The 27,257-nt window shown below is 46.4% G+C and overlaps 1 protein-coding gene across 7 annotated transcripts in view; it reads left to right on the top strand.

Moving 5' to 3' along the window:
- LOC135915697 (organic cation transporter protein-like) overlaps nt 1-27,257 on the top strand; it is a 268,323-nt gene that overhangs the window by 63,126 nt on the left and 177,940 nt on the right. For 3 of the 7 annotated variants that reach the window (XM_065448830.1, XM_065448832.2, XM_070528579.1), the window contains exon 2: nt 14,857-14,933. The exons of the other annotated variants lie outside the window; for them this stretch is intronic. The gene's annotated coding sequence lies outside the window, so the exon portion shown is untranslated. The remainder of the gene's footprint in view (nt 1-14,856; nt 14,934-27,257) is intronic. 7 annotated transcript variants of the gene reach the window in all.

The following is a 27,257-nucleotide window of genomic DNA, read 5'->3' as shown; positions in this document are numbered from 1 at the left end:
CCTTTGGTTGCCATTGAGTCCTCATTGTACCCCTGATTGAAAGCAAACAACCGCATTTCCAAAAGTAAGTCCTGGAACCATTACACCTTTCCACATACCTCGGAGGACCTCGTGCCTATTGTATCCCCATAGTGCGCTGTGCTTCATTATGGCTGCATTTCTCTTCCCCTTCACTGTTATTGTTTTTTTCTGTGTTTCCATATATCTATTGCCTTCGTTTATCCATATAACAAGGTATTTATATTAGGTTACCCGAGGTATTTCCTGGCCCTGCATATCCACTGTCTGTTCACTGTTTTCATTGAATACCATTACAACTGATTTTCTAACTCTAAATTTCAAACCTAAATTGTTGCATTCCTTTCCACAGATATTAGCCAGACGTTGCAAATCACTTTGCGTGTTAGCTAGCAACACAATGTCGTCTGCATAAAATAAACCTGGGAGCTGCTGCTCCATTACAGCACCCGCCTGTTTATATGAGAGAATAAACCCGATATTGCTTCCTTCTAGCGCCCTCTCCATCCTCACCATGTACATCATAAACAGCAATGTTGAAAAAGTCGCTTGTTGCTATGAACTTTCTCCTCGTTCCTCATTCCTTTCCATTCAACGCAAACGGTATTTTCCAGCTAAATCTCTCTCAAAAGCTGTAGACAATCGTCACCTAAGCCTTCCCCTTCCAATATATCCCACAATATGTTGCGATCCACGTCGTCATACGCTCCTGTAATGTCTAAAAAGGCCACATATAATAGTCTGCTTTTTACTTTTGATATTTCAGTACACTGAGTAAGAACAAATAAGTTATCATCTACACGCCTACCTAATCTGAGGAAAAGACTGGGAATGCGGGATATGGTAATTCAAGACGATGAGCAAAATGTGAACAAGGTGAATGCAGGAGCCAACGTTTCGACAAGTGGACTTGTCTTCTTCAAGGCGACGTACGCTTTCCTCGCCACAGTATATATAGGTGGGGTTCTTCTAAAGGGGAGAGGGTGTGAGGCGGGAGGGTGCGGAAACGAGAGAAGGTGTGTTAGCGTGTCGAATTGAGAGTAAAGGAACGCGGTGCACAAGGTCAAAGTCAGGCCACCCTTCACCCCCACCCCGTTCTTTTAACCCACGCGTGTTAGCCGGCGTGTCAAGGGCATCTGACACGCTTGCCGAATAAATAAATAAATAAATAAATAAAGGAGGAGAGGAATGGAAACGAAAAAAAGAGAAAGAGACCGTAGTTTGACTGGGGCGACCTGAATGGTCGCCCCAGTCAAAATACGGTCGTGAAGCATCGTATAAATACCAGCGATACAGCACCTTTTCACCGATGCCCATACCGGGTGTCGCCCTCTGAGCGACAAGTTATCCAGAGGAAGATTGACAAGCTGCTTGCCAAAGGGATTATTGAACACTCTTCGAGCCCGTGGGTTTTCCCTGTTGTTCTCGTCAAAAAGAAGGATAACATCTAGTGATTCTGCGTTGACTATCATGATCTAAACACGATCACCAAGAAAGATGTATATCCATTTCCCCGCATAGACGATGCTCTCGATTGTCTCCACGGTGCCCCTTCTTTTTCATCTATAGACCTTCGCTCTGGATATTGGCAAATTGCCGTGGATTAAATAGTCCGTGAAAAGACCGCATTCGTCCAGCCGGACGGCCTATATCAGTTCCGGGTAATGCCTTTTGGCTTGCGCAATGCACCGATTACCTTTGAACGGATGATGGATATGCTCTTGTGTGGCTTGAAATGGTCCATCCGTTTGTGCTACTTGGATGACGTCATCGTATTCTCTTCAACATTTGCGACTCATCTTTAAAGACTTTCATCTGTTCTTTCTGTTTTTTTTCGCACCGCTGGCTTGCAGCTCAACTCGTCCAACTACCACTTCGTTCACGGCCGAATAACCATGCTCGGACATCTCGTCGATTCGTCAGGCATTCACCCCGACCCCGCTAAAGTTCACTCTGTGAAGAATTTGTCCGTACCAACTTGTGCCAAAGATGTTCGCAGCTTTACTGGCCTTTGCTCTTACTTCCGCAGGTTTGTGGAAAATTTCGCCCATGTTGCCCGTCCCCTGACTGACCTCCTTAAGAAAGACGTTCCTTTCTGTTGGGGCTCTCAACAAGCGTCTGCTTTCTCGCAGCTCATCACGGTGCTCACCATACTTCCTGTTCTCGCCTATTTTGACGCCTCCGCTCCGACCTAAATCCGCACTGACGCCAGTGGCTACGGCATCGACGCAATTTTAGCTCCACGCCAATGTGGGCACAACCGCGTTATCGCCTGCGCCAGCTGCCTCCTTTCTCCCGCCGAGCGCAATTACACCAGAAGTGAGAGCGAGTGTCTCGCCCTCATTTGGGTGGTGGGCAAGTTCCGACCCTACATATATGGTCGACAATTTACAGTTACAACGGATCACCACACCCTTTGTTGGCTTTCCTCCCTCAAGGATACCACCGGACACCTCGGTCACTGGGCCCTACGGCTGCAGGAATACACATACACTGTGGTCTACAAGTCGGGTCGTCTACATCAGGACGCCGACTGCCTGTCTCGTTGTCCCGTCGATGTACCAAACGGTTTAGTGGAATATCGCACCGATCTGCGTTATTTCGCTCTCTGCCTTGCAAGACATTGGCGCAGAGCAACGACGCGGTGATCCGTCTCTGATCCGTCTGACCCATCCCTTCACATGTTCGTATTACTAAGTGGCATCCTGTATCGCCGCAACATGCACCCCGACGGGCCCGAGCTCCTAACCATCACTCCGTCTCATCATCGACAGATTTTACTGCAGCAACTGCACGACCTACCCACCGCTAGACACCCCGCATCACGCGGACCTATGACCGAATTCGGCGACGGTTTTCCTGGCTCCGTGTTAACAGCTCCGTCCGGCGCTATGTTGTCGCGTGTGAGTTGCGCCAACGCCGGAAAAGACCAGCTGTGTCTCCTGCTGGTCTGCTGCAGCCTTTGGATATACCGGCCGACCCTTTTTTTTCGTGTTGGCATTGATCTTTTCGGGCCATTCCCTGTATAAAATAACGGAAATAAGTGGATTGCTGTCGCTACAGACGATACAAGTCGCTATGCCATGACTATAGCACTACCGACCAGCTGCGCTACAGACGTCACTGATTTCTTGCATCACGACGTTATCTTACACCACGGCGCACCTCGTCAACTTCTCACCGATCGCGGAAGATACTTTCTTGCCAAAGTCGTTGACGACCTACTTCGATCATGTGCTACTTAACAGAAATTTACTACCGCTTACCATCCTCAAACTAACGGTCTTACCGAACGGTTTGAACCGCACATTACCTGACATGCGAGCGATGTATGTTTCCTCCGATCATCGCGACTGGGACATTGCTCTACATTTGTCACGTTCGCCCACAATTCCTGGCGCCATGACACAGCTGGCTATTCACCCTTCTATCTCCTGTTCGGCCGTGAGCCGAATATGCCTTTCGAGACTCTCCTTTCGACCACACTCGACTCGCCGACAGAGTACACTCCGGATATCATAGCCACAGCGACCCAAGCACGCCAGGTTGCCCGCATTCGTCTTTCTGCTTCACAGACACGCTAGAAGTGCCGTTACGACCAGCGCCATCACGACGTGGACTACGAACCAGGTGCTCTTCTGCTAATTTGGTATCCAACTCGGCGTGTCGGTCTTTCGGAGAAATTCCTCTCGCGATACTATGGCCCTTACCGCAGTATTCGCCAGGTGACTCCTGTCACATATGAAGTGTCTCCGCTGAATGCCACGATGCCTTCACCTCTCTCTGACATCATCCAGGTCAGCCGCCTCGAACCCTTCCTTTCTCAGACCGATGAGCCACACCAATAAGGTGCTTTTTCCGACGAGGGTGATGACACAGTCGGTAATGTGGGAAGAAGACGACGCTGATGCTGGCCTTGGAGACGACGAAGAAGAGCTTAGTATTTACGCTCCTCTACGTTTGTTGCCCGTTAGAGCACTCATCGACAGTGGAGCCCAAATTTCCATCACATGGGCGGAGCTTCGAAAGCGTTTGAAGAAAGTACTTACTTCTGCTCCGACTCGACTGCTCTGGGTCGAGTCGGAGAGCCGAGTGAGGCCACTCTAGTGAGGCGACTCTAGCAGTGCCATTCGAGGAATTATAGGGCAGTAAATGGGATATAATAGGGTTCAGTGAAGTTAGGAGGACAAATGAAGCATATACAGTGCTAAAAAGCGGGCACGTACTGTGCTACCGGGGCTTAGCGGAGAGGCGAAAACTAGGAGTCAGATTCTTGCTTAATAAAAATATAGCTGGTAACCTACAGGAATTCTATAGCATTAACGAGAGGGTGGCAGGTCTTGTTGTGATCCTTAATAAGAGGTACAAATTGAAGGTCGTACAGGTGTACGCCCCTACATCCAATCGTGATCACCAGGAAATCGAAAGCTTCTATGAAGACGTGCAATCGGCGATGGGTAAGGTCAAACCAAAATACACTGTACTGATGGAAGACTTCAATGCCAAGGTAGGCAAGAAGCAGGCTGGAGACAAGGCAGTGGGGGAATATGGCATAGGCACTAGGAATAGCAGGGGAGAGTTATTAGTAGACTTCGTAGAACAGAATAAGATGCGGATAATGAATACCTTATTCCGCAAGCGTTATTGCCGAAAGTGGACGTGGAGGAGCCCGAATGACGAGACTAGAAATGAAATAGACTTTATACTTTGTGCTAACTCTGGCATTATACAAGATGTGGACGTGCTCGGCAAGGTGTGCTGCAGTGACCATAGGATGCTAAGAACCCGAATTAGCCGAGACTTGAGGAGGGAAAGGAAGAAACTGGTACATAAGAAGCCGATCAATGAGTTAGCGGTAAGAGGGAAAATAGAGGAATTCTGGATCAAGCTACAGAACAGATATTCGGCTTTAACACAGGAAGAGGACCTTATTGTTGAAGCAATGAACGACAATCTTATGGGCATCATTAAGGAGTCTGCAATAGAAATCGGTGGTAACTCCGCTAGACAGGATACCAGTAAGCTATCGCAGGAGACGAAAGATCCGATCAAGAAACGCCATTGTATGAAAGCCTCAAACCCTACAGCTGGAATAGAACTGCCAGAACTTTCCAAGTTAATCAACAAGCGTAAGACAGCTGACATAAGTATAATATGGATAGAATTGAACATACTATCAGGAACGGAGGAAGCCTAAAAGCAGTGAAGAAGAAACTAGGAATAGGCAAGAATCAGATGTATACGTTAAGAGACAAAGCCGGCAATATCAATACTAACATGGATGAGATCGTTCAAGTGGCTGAAGAGTTCTATAGAGATTTATACAGTACCACTGGCACCCATGACGATAATGGAAGAGAGAATAGTCTAGAGGAATTTGAAATCCCACAAGTAACGCCGGAAGAAGTAAAGAAAGCCTTGGGAGCTATGCAAAGGGGGAAGGCAGCTGGGGAAGATCATGTAACAGCAGATTTGTTGAAGGATGGTGGGCAGATTGTTCTAGAAAAACTGGCCACCCTGTATACGCAATACCTCATGACTTCGAGCGTACCGGAATCTTAGAAAAACGCTAACATAATCCTAGTCCATAAGAAAGGGGACACCAAAGACTTGGAAAATTATAGACTGATCAGCTTACGGTCCGTTGCCTACAAAGTATTTACTAGGGTAATTGCAAATAGAATCAGGAACACCTTAGACTTCCGTCAACCAAAGGACCAGGCAGGATTCCGTAAAGGCTACTCAACAATAGACCATATTCACACTATCAATCTGGTGATGGAGAAATGTGCGGAATATAACCAACCATTATATATAGCTTTCATTGATTACGAGAAAGCGTTTGATTAAGTCGAAACCTCAGCAGTCATGGAGGCATTGCGGAATCATGGTGTAGACGAGCGGTATGTAAAGATACTGAAAGATATCTATAGCGGCTCCACAGCCACCGTAGTCCTCCATAATGAAAGCAACAAAATTACAATAAAGAAAGGCGTCAGGCAGGGAGATACGATTTCTCCTATGCTCTTCACAGCGTGTTTACAGGAGGTATTCAGGGACCTGGATTGGGAAGAATTTGGGATAGGAGTTAATGGAGAATACTTTATTAACTTGCGATTCGCTTATGATATTGCTTTGCTTAGTAACTCAGGTAACTCAGTAACTTAGTAACTCAGTAACCAACTGCAATGCATGCTCACTGACCTGGAGAGGCAAAGCCGAAGGGTCGATAGCGTTGCCTCCCGCATGAGGCCGATAGCGTTGCTCAACACAGCGATCGGTGCGGTTGGTGAACCAGCATGACACATATATAAGCTATGTGCTTCGGCATTGCCTTTTTCCTGTAAAGCCATAATATGCGAGATGGATCGCATAAAAAAAATTTGATGGCTATTTGTGAGGACCAAATTTCCGTAATACGTGTGAGTGCGTCGTAGAGAAGGGAACGAACAGAACCGAAAAAAAAAATTTGGTTATCGTCCTTTTTCTCGAGAAACAAATACGAGCTAACATCACAGTACGACCTCGCATCGTCACGCCGCACAACCTTTAGAGATCTATAAACGCTGACGCCGCATGCATGGTCCATGTGCCATATAGAACAAAGATATCTGTAACCCAGCACCTACCACTGCTTATGATGCTAGAGCAGTTCGTAAACGGTCGCTTTGCTGGACAAGTATAAATCAAGCTGTAAGGTATGCTGTTATTGTTAACCAAAACTATTTTATACATGGGTAGAAATCTCATCCACAGAACCAAGTAGTAACGCAATGTAATCTGCAGCTAACAGTTTGAACACTTGTCAAAGTATAACAGCACAGCTCTGTACCATGTTAGCAGAACGGTACCCACGCTGTTACAATCGTCACGTATGTTGCATTGCTGCTAATCCTCAGCTTATAGCTAGAGGATAATGCTGCGTAAGGTCCCATTAGTGAATGGAACATTGAGAAATGCACAACTGATCTCCGACGCTGATTGCAGGCTCAAACCTGCGCGCACACATCGCGCTGCGTGCTCCGTCCGCCTCAACGCAAGAGGGATGTCTGGCCCTACCAAATTAAACCACTTCTGTGGTCCTCACAGAACCGTTTTCCACGTAAAAGGCACCACGTCATACTAAATAGACCACAGGAGCGCGAAAACAAACGCCAAATACTACTGCCGAGCGTATACCTGCCATGCAAAACGGAGCGCTCGCGCAAGCCAGCATGCCGACTACCCATAGATGGCGCCACTGCGTAGCAGTATGGAACGAGGAATGAGGAGAAAGTTGATATTAACAAAGGACTTAGGCAACGGTGCCCTTTATCCCCACTGCTGTTTGATTTAGATTGTGATGATGGAGAGGGGGCTGGAAGGAAGTAATATCGCGTTTAATCTCTCAAACAAGCAGGCGGGTACAGTAGCTGAGCAGCAGCTGCCAGGTTCATTTTATGCGGATGACATCGTGTAGCTAGCTAACAAGCAAAGTGATCTGCAACGTCTGGCTAATATCTGTGGACAGGAACGCAACCATTTAGGTTTGAAATTTTGTGTTAGAAAATCAGGTGCTGTGGTATTCAATGAAAACAGTGAACAGAGTGTGGCAATACAGGGCCAGGAAATACCTTGGCTAACATAATATAAGTACCTTGGTATATGGATACACGAAGGCAATAGATATATGGAAACACAGGAAAAAAAAACAGTGAAGGGGAAGAGAAATGCTGCAGTCATAATGAAGCACAGAGCGCTACAGGGACAAAATAGGTACGAGGTGCTCCGATGTACGTGGAAAGGTGTAATGGTTCCAGGACTTACTTTTGGAAATGTGGTTGTTTGCTTTCAATAAGGGGTACAATCAGGACTCGAAGGCAACCAAAAGTCTGCGGGACGCCTCGCACTGGGCGCTCACAGGAAGACCGCAAATGAAGCTGTGCAGGATGATATGGGCTGGACTATTTTTGAAGTGAGGGAAGCTCGCAGTAAAATTGAGTATGAAGAACGACTGAGGAATATGTAAGAAAGTAAATGGGCTGGAAGAGTCCTCATGTACCCGTACAGGAAAAACATTGAGTCACTGTGGAGGAAAAGAACTAGGAAGCTTACCAGGAAGTATGCGGCCTGTAGGGTGGGCAACACAACAACAAAGAAGGTCAAGCAGAAAGTCAGAAAGGCTGAAATAATCTCACGGGTGGCGGCAATGAAAAAGAAACCTGCGATGAGTACCTATTTAAGAGGAAAAGATGAAATCAGGAAATAAACAATTTATGATTACTCAAAGGGAAGCTCATTATTTCCGAAGCGAGATCGGGATGCCTTAGAACACGCACCTATAAAGCGAGATATAAGAAAGAGGAAGAAACCTGTGCTTGCTGCGGTAAACCTAGGGAAACTATGGGGAATGTTTTATTAGAATGTGAAGGCATCTGCCCAGCGGTCGATTTAGGCACCACTGGCTTTCGTGAAGCCCTTGGGCTCAGCGAGAGCAGTGGAAAAGTAAACATGTCCGCAATAGGGATTAGTCAGAGGCGATTGGAGGAGTGGTGGAAGAAAAGTAAGGAAGCGACAAAAAACGGAGACGTACGGAAGCAAAGTTCGCAACAGGGGATCAGAAAATTTGGTTGTGGGAGTTCATAGGTTATTTTTTTCTTTTTTTCTTGTTTAACCTAGGTAGGACATTAGGCTATATAATAGGAATAACTTGGTGGCGCAACGCACCGCCCCGTTCCAAAGGGGACGCTCATAACATCCATCCATCCATCCATCCATCCATGGTGGCGCCCATGAAAAAAAACGGTCTATTGGGGGCGAGGAGTTATGGAGTCGCAATCTGTCGGAAGCGCCTCCCTTGCATTGTATGAGGGATCACGCGGCGCGCTCCCCATAGGTTTCGCTTATGACGCTCAATAAGAACACCACAGGGCAGCCCTCCTGAACATTTATGTAGGTACTCTCAAAACGAGGGAAGTTTCTGGTTGTCGATATAATAACCTTGGGCAAACTGAAAGCACACAATCGTTTACAGACGCTAGGTCTTTACCGAATACGTACAATGAACACAACTGCGCGCGGTCGCCGCGATGGAGTCTTCCGAACCGGCTTCTTGCGTAAAGGGTACGCAAACTCTGAGAGTCATCATCATCATCAGCCTGGTTACGCCCACTGCAGGGCAAAGGCCTCTCCCATATTTCTCCAACAACCCCGGTCATGTACTAATTGTGGCCATGCCGTCCCTGCAAACTTCTTAATCCCATCCGCCCACCTAACTTTCTGCCGTCCCCTGCTACGCTTCCCTTCCCTTGGAATCCAGTCCGTAACCCTTAATGACCATCGGTTATCTTCCCTCCTCATTACATGTCCTGCCCATGCCCATTTCTTTTTCTTGATTTCAACTAAGATGTCATTAACTCGCGTTTGTTCCCTCACCCAATCTGCTCGTTTCTTATCCCTTAACGTTACACCTATCATTCTTCTTTCCATAGCTCGTTGCGTCGTCCTCAATTTGAGTAGAACCCTTTTCGTAAGCCTCCAGGTTTCTGCCCCGTAGGTGAGTACTGGTAAGATACAGCTATTATACACTTTTCTCTTGAGGGATAATGGCATCCTGCTGTTCATGATCTGAGAATGCCTGCCAAACGCACCCCAGCCCATTCTTATTCTTCTGATTATTTCTGTCTCATGATCCGGATCCGCAGTCACTACCTGCCCTAAGTAGATGTATTCCCTTACGACTTCCAGTGCCTCGCTGCCTATTGTAAACTGCTGTTCTATTCCGAGACTGTTAAACATTACTTTAGTTTTCTGCAGATTAATTTTTAGACCCAATCTTCTGCTTTGCCTCTCCAGGTCAGTGAGCATGCATTGCAGTTGGTCCCCTGAGTTACTAAGCAAGGCAATATCATCAGCGAATCGCAAGTTACTAAGGTATTCTCCATTAACTTTTATCCGCATTTCTTCCCAATCCAGGTCTCTGAATACCTCCTGTAAACACGCTGTGAATAGCATTGGAGAGATCGTATCTCCCTGCCTGACGCCTTTCTTTATTGGGATTTTGTTGCTTTCTTTATGGAGGACTATGGTGGCTGTGGAGCCGCTATAGATATTTTTCAGTATTTTTACATATGGCTCGTCTACACCCTGATTCCGTAATGCCTCCATGACTGCTGAGGTTTCGACAGAATCAAATGCTTTCTCGTAATCAATGAAAGCTATATATAAGGGTTGGTTATATTCCGCACATTTCTCTATCACCTGATTGACAGTGTGAATATTATCTATTGTTGAGTAGCCTTTACGGAATCCTGCCTGGTCCTTTGCTTGACAGAAGTCTAAGGTGTTCCTGATTCTATTTGCGATTACCTTAGTAAATAGTTTGTAAGCAACGGACAGTAAGCTGATTGGTCTATAATTTTTCAAGTCTTTGGCGTCCCCTTTCTTATGGATTAGGATTATGTTAGCATTTTTCCAAGATTCCGGTACGCTCGACGTTATGAGGCATTGCGTATACAGGGTGGCCAGTTTCTCTAGAACAATCTGCCCACCATCCTTCAACAAATCTGCTGTTACCTGATCCTCCCCAGCTGCCTTCCCCCTTGCATGTCTCCCAAGGCTTTCTTTACTTCTTCCGGCGTTACCTGTGGGATTTCGAATTCCTCTAGACTATTTTCTCTTTCATTATCGTCGTGGGTGGCACTGGTACTGTACAAATCTCTATAGAACTCCTCAGTCACTTGTACTATCTCATCCATATTAGTAATGATATTGCCGGCTTTGTCTCTTAACGCATACATCTGATTCTTGCCAATTCCTAGTTTCTTCTTCACTGTTTTTAGGCTTCCTCCGTTCCTGAGAGCATGTTCAATTCTATCCATATTATACTTCCTTATGTCAGCTGTCTTACGCTTGTTGATTAACTTCGAAAGTTCTGCCAGTTCTATTCTAGCTGTAGGGTTAGAGGCTTTCATACATTGGCGTTTCTTGATCAGATCTTTCGTCTCCTGCGATAGTTTACTGGTATCCTGCCTAACGGAGTTACCACCGACTTCCATTGCACACTCCTTAATGATGTCCACAAGATTGTCGTTCATTGCTTCAACACTAAGGTCCTCTTCCTGAGTTAAAGCCGAATACCTGTTCTGTAGCTTGATCTGGAATTGCTCTATTTTCCCTCTTACCGCTAACTCATTGATCGGCTTCTTATGTGCCAGTTTCTTCCGTTCCCTTCTCAGGTCTAGGCTAATTCGAGTTCTTAGCATCCTGTGGTCACTGCAGCGCACCTTGCCGAGCACATCCACATCTTTTATGATGCCAGGGTTAGCGCAGAGTATGAAGTCTATTTCATTTCTAGTCTCGCCGTTCGGGCCCCTCCACGTCCGCTTTCGGCTATCCCGTTTGCGGAAGAAGGTATTCATTATCCTCATATTATTCTGTTCCGCAAACTCTACCAATAACTCCCCCCTGATATTCCTAGTGCCTATGCCATATTCCCCCGCTGCCTTGTCTCCAGCCTGCTTTTTGCCTACCTTGGCAATAAAGTCACCCATTAGTATAGTGTATTTAGTTTTCACTCTACCCCTCGCCGATTCCACGTCTTCATAGAAGCTTTCGACTTCCTGGTCATCATGACTGGATGTAGGGGCGTAGACCTGTACAATCTTCATTTTGTACCTCTTATTAAGTTTCACAACAAGACCTGCCACCCTCTCGTTAATGCTATAGAATTCGTGTATGTTACCAGCTATAGTCTTATTAATCAGGAATCCGACGCCTAGTTCCCTTCTCTCTTCTAAGCCCCGGTAGCAGAGGACGTGCCCACTTTTTAGCACTGTATATGCTTCTTTTGGCCTCCTAACTTCGCTGAGCCCTATTATATCCCATTTAATGCTCTCTAATTCCTCCAATAGCACTGCTAGACTCGCCTCACTAGATAACGTTCTAGCGTTAACCGTTGCCAGGTTCATATTCCAATGGCGGCCTGTCCGGAGCCAGTGATTCTTAGCACCCTCTGCAGCGTCGCAGGTCTGACCGCCGCCGTGGTCAGTTGCTTCGCAGCTGCTGGGGACTGAGGGCCGGGGTTTGATTGTGTTGTTCATATAGGAGGTTGTGGCCAAGTACTGCACCAGGGTGGCCAACCCTGCTCTGGTGAGGGAGTGCGTTACCGGTTGTGGTCACCGGGATCAGGCCACACTCCAGGCCTGTTTATGCAATTTTATCAACACGCGGATTTTTTGTTTTTAATCTGGTGGAAAATTGCCGGCACCGGGATTCGAACCACGGACCTCTTGCACGCGAGGCGGTTGTTCTACCTCTACGCCACCGCTGCAACCAACTCTGAGAGTAAACAACGTGAAATATGTTCTTATAGTGGGCTGCCTGTATACCCAAATGGGGCATAACAGAAGGAAGCCTCAATGCAGCGATCCCACGGGTTCGCAGCGACCGACTGCGCGTCTGCATGCATGTCCGCGCACAATGTTCTGCCTTCGCTGTGAGCTCGTTTTCGCACCATGCCGTGTGCTTTAGGCCGCAGCATATGAGTATTTGACAGCACACTAGCAATCATTGTTGCGTGGACGCTATCAGAACTGTTCAAAAATAATTTCGTTATAGAGACTTCGACGCCTACGGAGAATGTGATGTGCCGTCGCGACGATTCAATCTCTTTTTCTCTTCTAAATTCTTGGACATTTCAATATTATTTCTCAAGTTGTATGGTTATCAATGTATGGTTATCGGTCTTCTCAGCGTGCGACTTCCCTATGCTTCTTTTCATAAGCCAGTGCATTAATTCATAACACAAACATGACCATATAGGCCATGCCTTTTCTTAGTGTGCGTCTTACGGCTCCGTTTCCGTTCCAGTGAACTTGCCAGTATGTAGCATCGACAAGTTCATAGACAAAACCGTCATGACATTAGCCGGGCAGCGTGCGCAGGCGTGCGTCTCAGTGCGCTTTTTCTGCTACTCACCGAACATCGCGCAGTCCCGGCGCCATATCGGCAATGTCCCTCGCGTCTGTGCTTGCTGCATAGCCGTTGTAGCCGATGGCTGTCTGCCGGTACTAGGTTTCGCCAGCCAAGCTTCACGAACCTCCTTTCCCTGCGGCTACGCCGGGCTCCGGTGCGTACGTCCGGCACTGCGGCACCGAGCAGTAGCCTAACATGCTGGACGCCCCCACAGGCAGCCACTACTTATTGTAGTACTTTCAAATGTTGTCAAGCAGACATCCAAGGCTGTAAAGCCTCACCACTTAATCAGAAACGCGGCGCAGGTGGGACATCAAACTTTCGTTTACAGCTCGCTTCGGCGCTTCCGAAGCGGCCGACGCGACCGCTGTGTCCATGTGATCCCTCATTCCACGTCACGCCGACGGTGGCGCCAGCTTTTGCACTGGTGGAGCTCGCCCCCAAATAGGAGACTATGGATAAGCGGTCATGCGCTGCGCTGCTAGGCACGAAGTCACGGGATGTAATCGCGGCCGTCGCGGATACATTTTATTGAGGACATAGAGCAAAAGCACCCGTGCACTGTGCCCTGACCGCACATTAAAGAAGCCCCGATTGTCAAAATTAATCCAGAATCACTTGCTATGACGTACATCATAATCAGATCGTGGTTCTGTGATCGCGTGAGACCCCAAAATTCTAATTTGTAATGAAGGACAGGACCAGCTGCCTTGCTTTGTAAACATCCAAAAGATATGTCAGGGTAATTGAATGGAAGCCTTTAATATGCATGCATGCATATGCAAGCTAAGCTAATTAAAATTTTGCAAGCATCTCATTTATTGTCGCTATTAAGAGGGACACAAAGGATGGCGAAGGGAACCCAATGTACAGCTGGCACGCTGTTAACTATCTAACCCAGATGTTTGGAAAAGGAACAGTGTTGATACACTAGGCCTGGAGAGCTTTTCGTAGTACCAAAGGATCTCTGCGCTTGCTCGTCGAAGTATTCACACTTATAAGCCACATAGTGCGCCATAAAATTAGTTTGGCTAGGTTGCGCTGTAAGGTACTGTCAGGAGGTCACTTGCCCATAAATTGCACATTTATTGAAAAACGATTTGCGCTACATAATATGCTATTTACCACAAACTTCGTTTCTGTATAACGCACAATCATCAATAAACTTATACACAGTAAATGAAATACCATCCGGGAGGTCATTCATATATAGGCAAAAGAAGAAACACTATAACCCGAGGAGCTTCTTAATGCACTGGAAGATGAGAGGACGTTCCACTGCTGTGTAAAAATTCCTTGAAAGAAACGCTGCCGTCCAGGTGATCACAGGAGACTCAGTGGTAATAGCTTTCATTTCGAAGATAAGGCGTTTCTGGTGTACAGTCGCCCAAATCTTTAACTGGTGTGCGGGAGCGGCGACTTTTCCGGGCGTCAGCGCCGTATGACGCGGCGAGGCTGGAAACAGCCTAGTAGACGATGGGCCCAGCTGAGCGCGCTTTGTCCGCATGCGCTTAGCCTCAGACTGTTTCCAGCCTCGCCCCGTCAAACGGCGCTGACGCACGGAAAAGTCGCCGCTCCCGCACACCAGTTAAAGATTTGGGCGACTGTACCTAGCCCAAGGCTTTAGCACAATGAACATGTATCGTGTTTACGCCTGCGATATTATAGGTGCTAAAATGGAAGTCATTAAAGAGATAAACGAAGCAGGCTAGGGTTAAGATTTAATTTCACAACGTGAATTACATTCCACATTGAGCAATGAAAGAAAGATAATTTGCGGCTTCCTTCGGGGCCAGACGTGTTCATTAGGGCTGGTGCTTGCTGCTGGTGCAGGCACCGCGTATGCGCCATCGCGACAGCAACATACGCACATCCTTTTTTCAGGAGGTGGAGCACGAACAGCGAGAGGATCTCGGTTCGCTGACAGCACGACATTGCTGCAGCCGAGTACTGCATATGCGGTGAGAGTTACCAGCTATGTGGGCTTGTTGATTGGTGTCTTGTAATTTATTATAGCGCAGGCAGACACGGACACAGAAGGCACATGAGGCAACAAAAAGCGCGAAACTATCGGCTGCTAACTTACGTGTGCCGTGTCTCTTCGCCTTGGCTTTCAGTAACCGCCATTGAGCACCCCAAAGCAAAACTTAAACTCGAAAACGTTTTCATAAGGCAAGCATTTTTTTCTTTACATTAAAAAAATTATGTGGTGTGTTCTACAAAACTTCAGGGAAAGCAACCCTGTGCGTCCTACCAGTCGCATTGTTGAAATCGCAGTATTGTGAAATGAACCCTCTCAAAAGAGCATTACGATGCGTGTGATTGCACCGACTTTTCTCGCTCCAGTAACTGCATATGAAACAGGCTTAATACAGCTTTGTAATTCTCCCCGGTAACATTGGCTCTATATCACCAAACGAGCTCTTACTAGCCGCAGGCGAATACCTGGCTAACATATAAATGGCTTCATCTGTAATAATGTTCGCTTGGTGCGCAATTGTATGGACACTCGAGGTGCATTTCATGCGTCGGCGTCGCAGTGATCCGTACAAAGTCCAAGTGCAACAACTTCGTGGCCGTTAGTCGTATGCTGTGTGTGCGAGTGAAAGCATACGAATGTGAGCCGAGAACGGTGGCTCAATCTCGCGTGCGCAAGGCAACTGGGAGAGGCCTTCTATGCTGCAACGGAGGATCAGTATGGTGCTGCTGAGCGCGGCCCCGAGGTCTTGAAAGCCATCTAGGGTCGGTACAGAGTCTAGCTGAGCCGAGGGCCGATAGCTTCCTGTGTTATCCCCGCTTAGTTACGCCTAGCTCCGCTGGTATACCCCCCAGGTAAACGAGAATTGCGTCACGAGCGCAAATTTCTACCCTGGTGCTTGGCAGGCCACACTCCGAGAGGGAAAAAAAACAAAAAAATAATGAAACCTGCTTCCATGGCAATGGTGCTGTTGATGCGCGAGGGGGAAGCGCCATGCCGCTTGTCGTCTGCTGTGCGCGCGACGCGCAGGCGACTTTTTCTGCAGGCGGTAACAACAGCCAACACCGCTTGCATTAATTTTTTTTATATTGCTTCCCTCTTTCATATTTTGTTTTCAACACCATTCGGCTCCTAATGTTTGTTTTCTCACAACTTATGGGAAAAACAACTGTGTGAAAACTTATCTTTTCCTGTTCAATATGCGCGAGCCAGCACGCTGTGCCACGCGGCCATTTTCTTTCGGTAAAAAATATAAGTAGGCAGAAAAATTTGGCTCATTTTTTTTCGTTTTTTCCTTTTTTCGATTTGTGAGTTTTTTCGTTAACCTCCAGGTTTTTGCTCCATATTGCGTAACCGATAGAATGCAATGATTCTAAATGTTTTTCAACAATATCTGTAACGTGGCGATCACGATTCGGTAATGCCTTCCATGTGCTGTTCAACCCATGAAATTTTTGTGTAAGTTTCCTGCTTTACATCAGTACTTGCTATTAATATTTCACCCGGATAAAGATACTCTTCCATAGATTCTGCGGGCTGAATGTCACTCCTGAATTTCTGTTATCTCGCCAAGTTAGTGAAGGTTACCTTTATCTTTTCCATATTTTCGTGGGCCCACGTGCATGTAAAAGCACGAACACTCATTGGATCTCAAATCCTTTTTTTAACTGCTGGAAATTCAGTTCTCTACTACAAAAGCGACCTAATCCGTGCACTATTATTGTGCTAAATATGAAACAGCAGAAATATACTTATCTGCAGGTTGTCGACATCTCCTTAACTGTGTTGATTGCGAGATCCATCTTCGGCACCACCTCCTTGTGGCATCGTAGCTATATAGACTGTCTTCCTTTTGCACACACTATGTAATATTCGTGACGCTCGCAGTCACGCAGAGTGGAGGAACTCAGCGCACTCACAGAAGCAGCACCGGACACTTTGTTTGTTCAGCATTACGCCGTGAACAGTAGGTGTGGGGTGCACGGAAAGATTGCTCACGGAGGAGCAGAACTATCCAAGAAATAGTGGTCATCGTCGAGCCTGATCACTACGTCGCGCACCGCAAGCTCGTTGTACGAGTTTGTTTATACTGGGCCTCTTCGATGTTCAGCCATCACGCTCGCCCGGTGAATGGATGTGATGACGCCACCACAGCGTTCCCTCGTGGTATAATGCGAAGCGTACTAATTTACAAATTAGTCTAATACACATTCAATGTGCATCTTGTAAGCTTTAATATGCTTCTAAACCACGTTAAAGTAACTAATAATATTATTTACAAAATGCATTTGTTTTATAACTTGCTTGTGCATGTAATGCACTCGGTGAAACAAGCAAGTGAAAGAAGGCATGACCATGCACCGACGGTATGATCACGTGAGCCCCAGTTTGTCGACCGCCCAGAAGGCAAAGCCCAAGAAATGATAGCCACCCAGAGTGAATCTAGATAAAGCAATGAAACTGGAGACTTGTCGAAACATAAAATGTGTCTCGGCACCATTTGTGCTTTCATCTTGGGTTGTCGCCAGAGCTCGTGAAGATTCCGAGTTTCGCCAAACTCGGCGCATCCTGCATAGCACCCCAGTTTTGTATCTCGTACAGGCAGGTGGAAAAAGCATTGTGATAAGTCAGAAATGATGAACATGTTGCAAAAGCAATGTTATTATCTGGTCACCTTCGCCAAGTCAGCCAGTTTCTGAATCCTAACAACGTCCATGTGTTCACCTTGCCGCGGGAAAATCGTGCCCCCGATCGTCGAGACAAACTTCAATGCCACTTCTTTCTTGCGGCCGACAGCGGCACCAAGCAGCTGTTTGTTAGTCTGCGTAATTTGTTTGTTCACATAAACGTTGTCCGTCCCAGATGAGCCGAGCTGGTCATTTGTAACCGTTTGCTTCCTGGCCTTAGCAAGAAACGCATGACGCTTATCTCTCCGAACAACGCGAACCAAGATATTCGTCTCGCCTGGCTTGCGCGTTTGCATCTGGTGACGTGTCAATGTCATGGCTAGCAACTGGTTCTTTAAGTACGTCGCCGATTTTCTTGACAATGTCCACAGGATTCTCGTTTGACTTGAAACCTTCTATTTCCAAGTTATTTAACCTGGTATACTGCTCCATCTCGCCGCTCTCCAGCTCTCTAACTCTCCGCGTTAAGTGCTTGTTTTCATTTTGCAGGGTTTCATTGATCTTAATCAGCTAACCAATTTCCCGTCTAAGCGCCTTCACGTCAGCGCCGATTGCCTTTGTTTCGCCACATGTGTCACTACGAAATTTAACACTGTCCTTCACACTATGCAATTCTAATCTAATCTCCCGTTTGAAGTCTTCAAGAGCCTTCATAATTTCCGTAGCATTGCCAGCCAGTCTTCGAGATTACACGCACACATACAAGCAAAGTTTGGCAGCAGCGCACCAGCAACGGAACAAGTGTCTACTACTGCAACAACGCGCAAGTCTCACCTGCGCAAAACAGTTGGCTGAGCGAACGTCCAGACTGCTTGCGCACTCCTGCCAAACTGAACATTGCGAACAAGGTATCAATACGAATTTCCTCGGGAGCATGTTGCAGATGCTTCTCAAAATATGTAATGCACTTCGTTTGTTCCATCGTCATCTAGGCATAAATGGCACAGTTCCAAGACAATAACAACAAATACTGCCATGTTCTTCTGCATGTTCTTCTGTTGAAAAACAGTAAATGCCGGAAAAGCATGTGTCAATCGGTCGTTGATCGTCAGTAGAGGTTGGGCAAAGACAGGGTGATGCACAAATTTATTATTGAACGTGCACCTTTGGATAATGGAGAAACATTTTCTAAAAGCAAGGGAAGTCGGCTGCATTGAATGCATCAGTGAAACCTGCTCAGAACAATTCTCCTTTGAATGGCTTTCAAGACCTTCCTCTAATACGCTGAATGTACATTACGCGCTTTCTTAAAAGAGCCAATAGGCTCAGTTTCGTGCGGCTTGCTTGAAGCATAGGACAGGTGTTAGAGCTATGTTACGAGTTTCATCAATAGCCATCTGTCATGAGAGTTTCGGTGTCGACACAGTAAGGTGGCGAAAGCATTCCAACTTTTCTAGAACATTCATTTCTGGCGCAGCATGTTCTCCTTGCTTATTAAGATTATTCGTGCCTTTGCCGAAAGGAGATCTGGCCCTTCCACTTTTGCTACATTGATGAAACCACTGAAGTGAAGCGTGCTGAGAAACCTTAGTAAGCAATATGCCGAAATATTTTCTAAAGATAGGTTAATCAGGAGACCGTACTAAGAGCTATCGGAATTACGAAAAGAATAAAATATCACAGAGAAAATATTTCTTAATTTTCAAGCTTTTGGAGCTTTCTTTCTGCACTGGGTTTGCTCTCACGCTGTTTTTTTTAAAATCCAGATTGATGTCATTTATGTGCAACATAGGCCACGCGTAGCATGACTGCAGCAGCAGGTCTATGGGACACTTAGAGCAAAAGATTTCTTATAGTACACTGCTGGTTAGCTTATCTTTCAGTACACTGGACACATTGCACAACTCAGCGACCACACCAACGTGCTCCGGAAAACATTGATCCATGTCCTTCCCTTCCTCTTGCGATAATGGAGCGTCACCTGGCACTACAAGAGTTGGTAGAACTCTGGGCTCACATGATAATCAACTCCTCTAGTGCTTCCCCCGTGGTCATCTTTCGGTAGCTCTTTAACTTCGCTGACTTGCGATACCTTTGTGCACCGTCCCTCAGTCGGTTGATGACGCCTGCGGTTGCTGGTGAGTAGATTTTCCGTTTTTGGCCTCACTGGGGCAATGTAGAACCTGTAGAGACAGATACATCATGAGAACATCTTGTCAGGCTAGCTGAAACATTTTCGCCGACGTTGCACGATGCGTCAAGGAACAGTACACAAGGGCACACAGGACAAGCACAGCGCCCTGTCTATGCTTGAGTGTCAAGTTCCACTGTAAACAGAATTGCATAGGCAACACATGCGTGCCATATGACTTCCCGTTTGTGAAAACACGGCATGAAAATCTCGTCTGTTATCAAATTTCTAGTGCACGTGACTGTTTTCATAAAGTATTACTTTTAATCCATGCAGGTTAATTATTTCTAATTATATTTGCTTGCAGGATTTCCAGTAATAATAATAATAATAATAATAATACTTTATTGCGCCAAGTATTGAAAGAATGTACAAACATCGGCCTGCCAAAGCCTCATTGGGCTTGAGTGGCAGAGCCCGACAGGCAGCGGAACCACGCAGATAAACACACAGGCATGAACGCACATGAAAAGTTACAGAACATCAAATTAGTATAGTGGCAAAAAAAAATAATAATAAAATTAGACACGGAACCCAAGTTACATATAAAAAAAACACAACAGAGTAAAGAGCAAGGAAGGAAAATTAAATAGCATGAAAATACTCAGATAAGTGCAACAAATACTGCAGTAACTAGCGAATTCACAGGATTCATTTGATAAGTGGTGGAGCATGCGTGTACAACGTCGTACACCCACTAAGTAGCGTATCGCAGCATCTTTTTTATTTTATATTTAGTTTTTGCACGGCGAACACTTGGAGGCAACCTATTGAAGTAAAAGGGAACGTAAAAATCTCTTACGCGCTTTCCATATCTTGTAAACCGTCGGGGAATACAAAAAGCTTCCTTCGGTCGAAGAGACCGTGTGGGAACATACGGAATTTTATAGTCACTAAACCAAAAATGTTTCAGGACAATAGTTTCCATCAAAAGGCGATCAAAATCAGGTAGCGAAAATACCTTAAAAACATCAGAATTGGGGGGCAGGCCTAAATCATAGCCAATATTTTTTAACAGAGATACGCCCCCCAAATTTCATAAGCAAGGTTCCAAATTTAAGTGCTGCTATATGTTCATGTAACATGTTAAGCAGTGCTGCTTTCTCAAAAGCTGGTGGATAATACTAGGCATCAGTTTTTCAACCCAGTTTTCTTGATCGACGAAAGCTTTTTTAGTAATATTTTTAAGGATTAGGCAATTGAGCGTTTTATTTGCTTTGGCTTCATTTTTCTACAGAACACCCATAAAAGCAAAACAACCAATAGTATAAAGCTACTGGGCAACTCAGCATTGTAATTTTTGCTCCAGAAGAATTTCTACTACAAGGCGGCAAACCCAGCTTAGGGAGAACATGGCAGCGCGCGGCAAGAACTGGCTTCGCCGTGTCGCATGCTGTCGCGCCAAGCGCGGTGCGACTGTTGATGAACGTGAATTCGCTCATTGTAAGCGAGAACTGTTCGGCTTTTTAGTTTAGCCTATAATCGGGAACATCGCGCACCGCAGACGAGCAAGGAATAACGAGAAACTGACAAGTAGGCTGCTTCTTGCGCACACGGAGCAAATTTCGCTGCATAACGTGGCAGGGCACCCGACGCCGTAAACGACGAGGAAAAGAGAGCGCGGGCCGTGCTCATGGCGCTTGCGCCGTCCCCTTTCAAACGGTTTCTGTACGAAAATAATGGACTAAAGAAGGACAGATTGGCAACCACTAATAACTTGTTTTCTTTCATCGATGAGGGACTGCTCTTCCACTCCAACAGCCTGCACAGCCTTCCACCATGACAGGGTCGGCGTAGTCTCTTCCTCTGAAGTGGTCCGAGCAGAGGCCGTCGCCGTTATGCATCTGCCCCCATGTCAGCCACGCCAGGACTGCCCATTTAGCGTAATTTCGCCATATGTTACATCTGAAAAAATGGACAAAATACCGCTTGGCCATGATTAAAGAACACCCAAAAGCGAAACCACAGTTGAGAGTACGAAGAAGCGACTAAAACATTCTGCCCTTCTAGGCACAGGTTGAAAAGTGAAGCGAGCTACGTCGTCACATAGGTAACTCGAACTTCTTGTAATTGAAAACGCACACGGTGATTGCTATGTAATTGATCTTTTCTTTACTTCTATTATGTTCATAGCCGTTCAAAGGCGGTAATGTTTAAAAAAAAAAAACTGGTCAGCAGAATGCTCTCCAGCGTAACCAGTTCGTGCAGCAAACATTCAAATACGTTCGGCAATGATAAATTGCAAGTTTTCTACTCGTGAAAAAAATGAAGAGCAACGGCTCACACATACCAAAGCGAAATTTCTGTCTCCCTGTCCGCTAGCATCAATAATAATAATAATATTTGGGGTTTTACGTGCCAAAACCACTTTCTGATTATGAGGCACGCCGTAGTGGAGGACTCCGGAAATTTTGACCACCTGGGGTTCTTTAACGTGCACCTAAATCTAAGCACACGGGTGTTTTCGCATTTCGCCCCCATCGAAATGCGGCCGCCGTGGCCGGGATTCGATCCCGCGACCTCGTGCTCAGCAGCCCAACACCATAGCCACTGAGCAACCACGGCGGGTGCTAGCATCAATCGGCGGAGTAGTTTGTTTTATACAACACCGTAGAAAAATGCGATGCACCAAAGCAAAAAAGGTATTCAGTTGAAAGCAAACGCGGAAAACCTTTAGTTTCGTCCTATAGCTGTTTCGGTAAGCACAGCTCTTGTTTCTTCATGAAGAAAAGTGTGCTTTCCTCTTTTCCATTGAGAAACGGAACAATTTCGCTCTTGTGCTGCTCCCTGGAATTGCCAAATCGCACAGCCGTGCAGCAAGCTTTGTATCATTTCCTCATTTTTTCCGACATTGCCGGAACATTCGCAGGCACAGAAAGAAAATTCTAAACTGCAGAGCATACAAAAAACGTGCACGCGCATAGAAAGCGGCAGCAGCAGACGACGAGGATGGCATCCGAAGCGATAAGAGCGAATTCGCCGCCCATTGGCGCAACAAATGAAGCGACCTAATAAAGATATAAGACGTCGAAAAAGAAAATAGCTAAGAGCACATTTTATTTCTAGACATAGTTTCTTCACTTCCCTTTATTGTTATGTAGTTTGAAAAGATAAAGCCACATATGCAAGAGTTACCGAATTTCCTTTTGGCTACCAGTGTCATGGCGACGCTTTATTGCCAATACAGAAACTAGCCGCGCTGTCCATCCACTAGCTTAATTTGCGTTGAAGCGAGAGGCAGCAAGAAGGACAATTCGCTCGCTGCTGCTTCCGCCCTTCCTCAAGCCAGCTTTTTAACGATTGTACGCCGTCATCGAATGAGATGTGCTCATGTTTGTGCGCGCGTGACACCATGCTTGTTAATTTTGTTAGTAAGCGCATGTTTAAAAGTTTATGCGCGATTAATGTCGTCAATGACTATGCATGTACCAGGTGTGCTATGCAGGAAGTCCAGAATGGGGCAATGTTCAGGATTTCCGCAAGCACTGGCGACGCCCTCAGATGAATGAGCTAATGATATCAAGACATAATATCCACCCTCGCCATGTGTGCAGTTTCATCCGCTTATCTATATTCACTCTTGGGTTATCATCACTTGGACGTTACGACATGGGCGATCGAAAAAAAGTCGTGTGGTGAAACAGTTTGTGTCTGTTTTCATTTGTTTATTGTTCCATCCTGTTATAGACAATAAGCTTTCTGGCCTGTTTTCATTACACACTTTATGGTGCTTTAAAAACACTTTTAGATGTGCACTGTATGCGCTTTAAAATAATTTGCAATTTATTACATTTTGTTTTGTACCGCAATCTAATTGTGGACAGACAGATAATACCCGAAGATACCGGGACAGTCACGGTGTCGTGATATTGCGACATTGCGTTGTTAACCATGAGTGGCGCGTAGTGTTGCCCGGTCTTCCGTATTGGAAACGAGGAAGCGGCGTTGGCAGCGTACGCAGGGTGTGCTTCGTGCTGCCATACATGGCTTTATCTCGTCATTTTAATAGCAAGTTTTATTTGGGCGTCCGCAACCACCCCCGTACGCAGCGCGCGTGCACGATACGGCAATAGTTGGCCGGACGCATAAGCTGAGAAGGGGATTGCTGACTTGAACGCGTAGAAAACAGTAGGGTGCTACTCAGCACCGCCATATGCCACCTTCTGAAACTGCGTAGCCAAGATCAGCTGCCACGAAGTCAAACCACAAGCCGGAGTCACATATTCGGAAAGAGCGACATCGAAAAATGCGCTCTCGTGGACACCGGAGAACACGCGAGAACGTCCCGTAAAGGCCCCTGGGCCCGCAGCGGATGCTACGCAGCTTTTCAAAAGCTACGGGCGCACGCATGATACTGTGCATGCCCCTGCGTACCGCGCATGCGCACTGAGGCCTCCGCGGGTTTACTACGTACGCAGAGGTGCTGCGGAAGCCCAACTAAAACTGTCTATTCTTTGCTGTTTTCGCACATCCAGAGCTATTTTTTTCACTGCTACCGTCGAGCAAACTCAGGCGAGCGAGAAGTTCGGAGATCCTGCATAGCATTCCTGGACAAGCTTGCAGTATTAACAGCAAATACGAACGGTCGATGCTCGAAAACGGAGGTCTATATCCACCAATAACTGCAGATTGAGCGTCGTTTGTACTTTACGTTAGGCAAACATTATGCAAGCATGTGGCGCAAAGGCTTTACGTAGGTATGTTGAGTTACGAGCATTTTGCTGGAATTGTGTTCATTTCTTAGTCACACTGACACCTACTCAGAGATGCGCTGTGGGAAAAAACACTTCTGCCAGGCTTACTGTCGCAGAGCGTTCAGGCATCCTAACATGGCGTACTCAAGGTGACAAGCCTAACATCCGCATTCTCTCCGGTCGTGAGCCCATCCTTCTCTTCTTCTTCCATTCGCCGCGCGAACGCGATTTCCAACATCCTCCGCGGCCAACAATGTCACTTGTACAGTTCCAGAGGCCAATGAAGTTGAACTAATCTCGTGAACTCTGTTTTTTCAGCCAGTCGGACTTAGCATGCTCTGACGTACCCATCGCTCCCCTTAAAGATTTTAACAACGTTACCTAACTTCCGAAACGTAATGGGAACTTTGTTATCTCTGATAATGACAAGGTCATCATTCTTTAAACAGTTGTCGAGCTTCTGTGACCTGCTGTGCGCGCTTCTCAGTCTCAAGGTGTATTCTTTGTACCAGCGCTGCCAAAAGTCGTTTAGTTTTTGTTGTCAACATCTCCAGGCCCGCAGTGCGTCTGTGTTACCTCCCGAGTTCTCGCTAACTCGCGCTTGTAGAAGGGCGGTGTGACGTCTACCTGACAAAAAGTGCGAAGGAGTACGTTAGTACTTCCGCTTCGGTAGCATCATCAGAAATGTCCCGCAGGGGCGTCTGCGTCAGCAGGCGTTTGTTGTGTTGCGACACCACGTACCCGAGCACACGAGGGTTGCACCCTACCTCGTGTAGCCGTTCGCGGCTTTGCCGTGTATGGCGAAAGGGGGATCCTGGCAGTTTAGCCGATGCTGGCTGTTTGGATCTTTATGGCCCCCCAGCGGAGGCACCACACCTATTTGGCCTATGCTTCACATATACAGCGCCTCCAGACTGACCCACCTGGGGGAAATCAGCAGTCGCCTTTACCTGTCTCTCTCTCTGTTCTCGAATATTCGCCTTTCTCACTTTCTGGCCTTTCCTGTCTTCTTCTCTTTTCCATATACTTCCTTTCTCTTTGGCGGCAAGGGTTAACCTTGTGTGGCTAGCCTACCTTGTGTACACCATATTCGGTTATAGTGACGGCGTACGACTGGCGTCGTGTGGACATGTTCACAAGCTCTACCGCGTCCCCAGGTTGGGCTCTGTGGCGGGCGGTCGGCGCTGTTGCCGAACAAACACGTTTTCTCATGGCAGCGCAAGCCTCTCCTCAAAAATGTCTAGCGGAGACCTCCTCCTAAAACTAAATGACAAAGATCGAGCGCAAAAGCTCTCAGAACTTACCAATACTGGTAACGCGACAGTGACGATTTCACCACACAGAACACTAAATACAAGCAGGGGTGTGATACCAGAGGAAGATTTTATTGGCTTGAGCGATGAGGAACTGCTGGAAGGTTTGCAGGAACAAAATTTTACCAAAGTCCAAAGAATTGTCATCAGCAGGAACGACCAAGAAATCCCGGCAAAACATGTTATACTCACCTTCGGAAAAAGTGTAATGCCTACCTCGCTGGATGCAGGTTATGTACAGGTAAACGTTAGACCATATATTCCGAACCCGACACGGTGTTTCAAATTCCAGAGGTTTGGACATGCTTCCCATGCATGTCAAGGACAAACGACTCACGCTAAATGCACTTCCAATGATCACCAATCTGACAATTGCACCTCTTCCGCACATTGTGTTAACTGCAAAGGAGATCCAGCATACTGGCGGTCTTGCCCTTGCTGGAAAAAGGAAAAAGTAATTTCACTAACTGTCAAAGATAAAATATCGTTCTTTGAAGCGAGAAAGTGATTCTCATATCTTTCACGAAGAAGTTATGCTGATGTGACGCAGGTGGGGGCAGTGTCACAAAGGTCTCAGGAGTACTCCGAGCCCACGCATAGTGGTCCCGCATTCACCCCTCCCGCCCACGTGGTGGAACCAGCCAGTGCTGCTCCATCCTCTTCAAAGGCCCTGCACACACCAGTCTCGTAGGGCCCTAAAATGAATAGAACTCCAAGGCCCGAGACACGTGCCTCGGCGCCCTATTCTCGGTCATCCAGCACTTGCAATGCGAAAACACCCGTGTACATAGATTTAGGTGCACGTTAAAGAACCCTAGGTGGTCGAAATTTCCGGAGTCCTCCACTACGGCGTGCCTCATAATCAGAAAGTGGTTTTGACACGTAAAACCCCACAAATAAATTAAATTACTTAAATCCAGCACTTCAGAGAGAGCGATGGAGGTCGACCCAAAAACCCCGGTGTCGTCGACGCCGAAGGACGAGCGCTCTCTCGAGCGTGGAAAGAAGAAACAACGTCCCAATCACCACGTCAAATAAGAAAGCGATAACCTAATGTTTATCCCTCCTTTGTATTAGCATTCTTTAGATCTGTGTCACCTAACATCTTTCTTATTCTCATTTACTTTTAAGTTCATTTTTTACCTCTCAGTTTGAAAATGGCTTTTATTATGCATTGGAATTGTAGAGGGCTTTTACACTATTTAGGTGACATCAAAGACATGATAAGTAACTTCTCTCCTCTGGGCTTGTGCCTACAAGAAACAAACTTAGGCGAAAAGCAGAAAAAACATTTTAAAAGACTTCACTGTTGTACGGCGTGACCGTACTCAAGATAACCGGCTTTCGGGTGGTGCAGCCATTGTTCTGCAGAGCGGCATTGCAGCTGGATACGTTTCAATAATACTCACTTAGAATCCGTTGCTGTCACTCTTTTAGCACACAAAACCATTACCATTTATTCAGTATACATTCCACCAGATT

The sequence above is a fragment of the Dermacentor albipictus genome, unplaced genomic scaffold (assembly GCF_038994185.2).
Source record: "Dermacentor albipictus isolate Rhodes 1998 colony unplaced genomic scaffold, USDA_Dalb.pri_finalv2 scaffold_13, whole genome shotgun sequence".
NCBI lineage: Eukaryota > Metazoa > Arthropoda > Arachnida > Ixodida > Ixodidae > Dermacentor > Dermacentor albipictus.
Note: the sequence above shows the minus strand (reverse complement) of the source record. Positions and strands in the feature narration are given on the sequence as shown.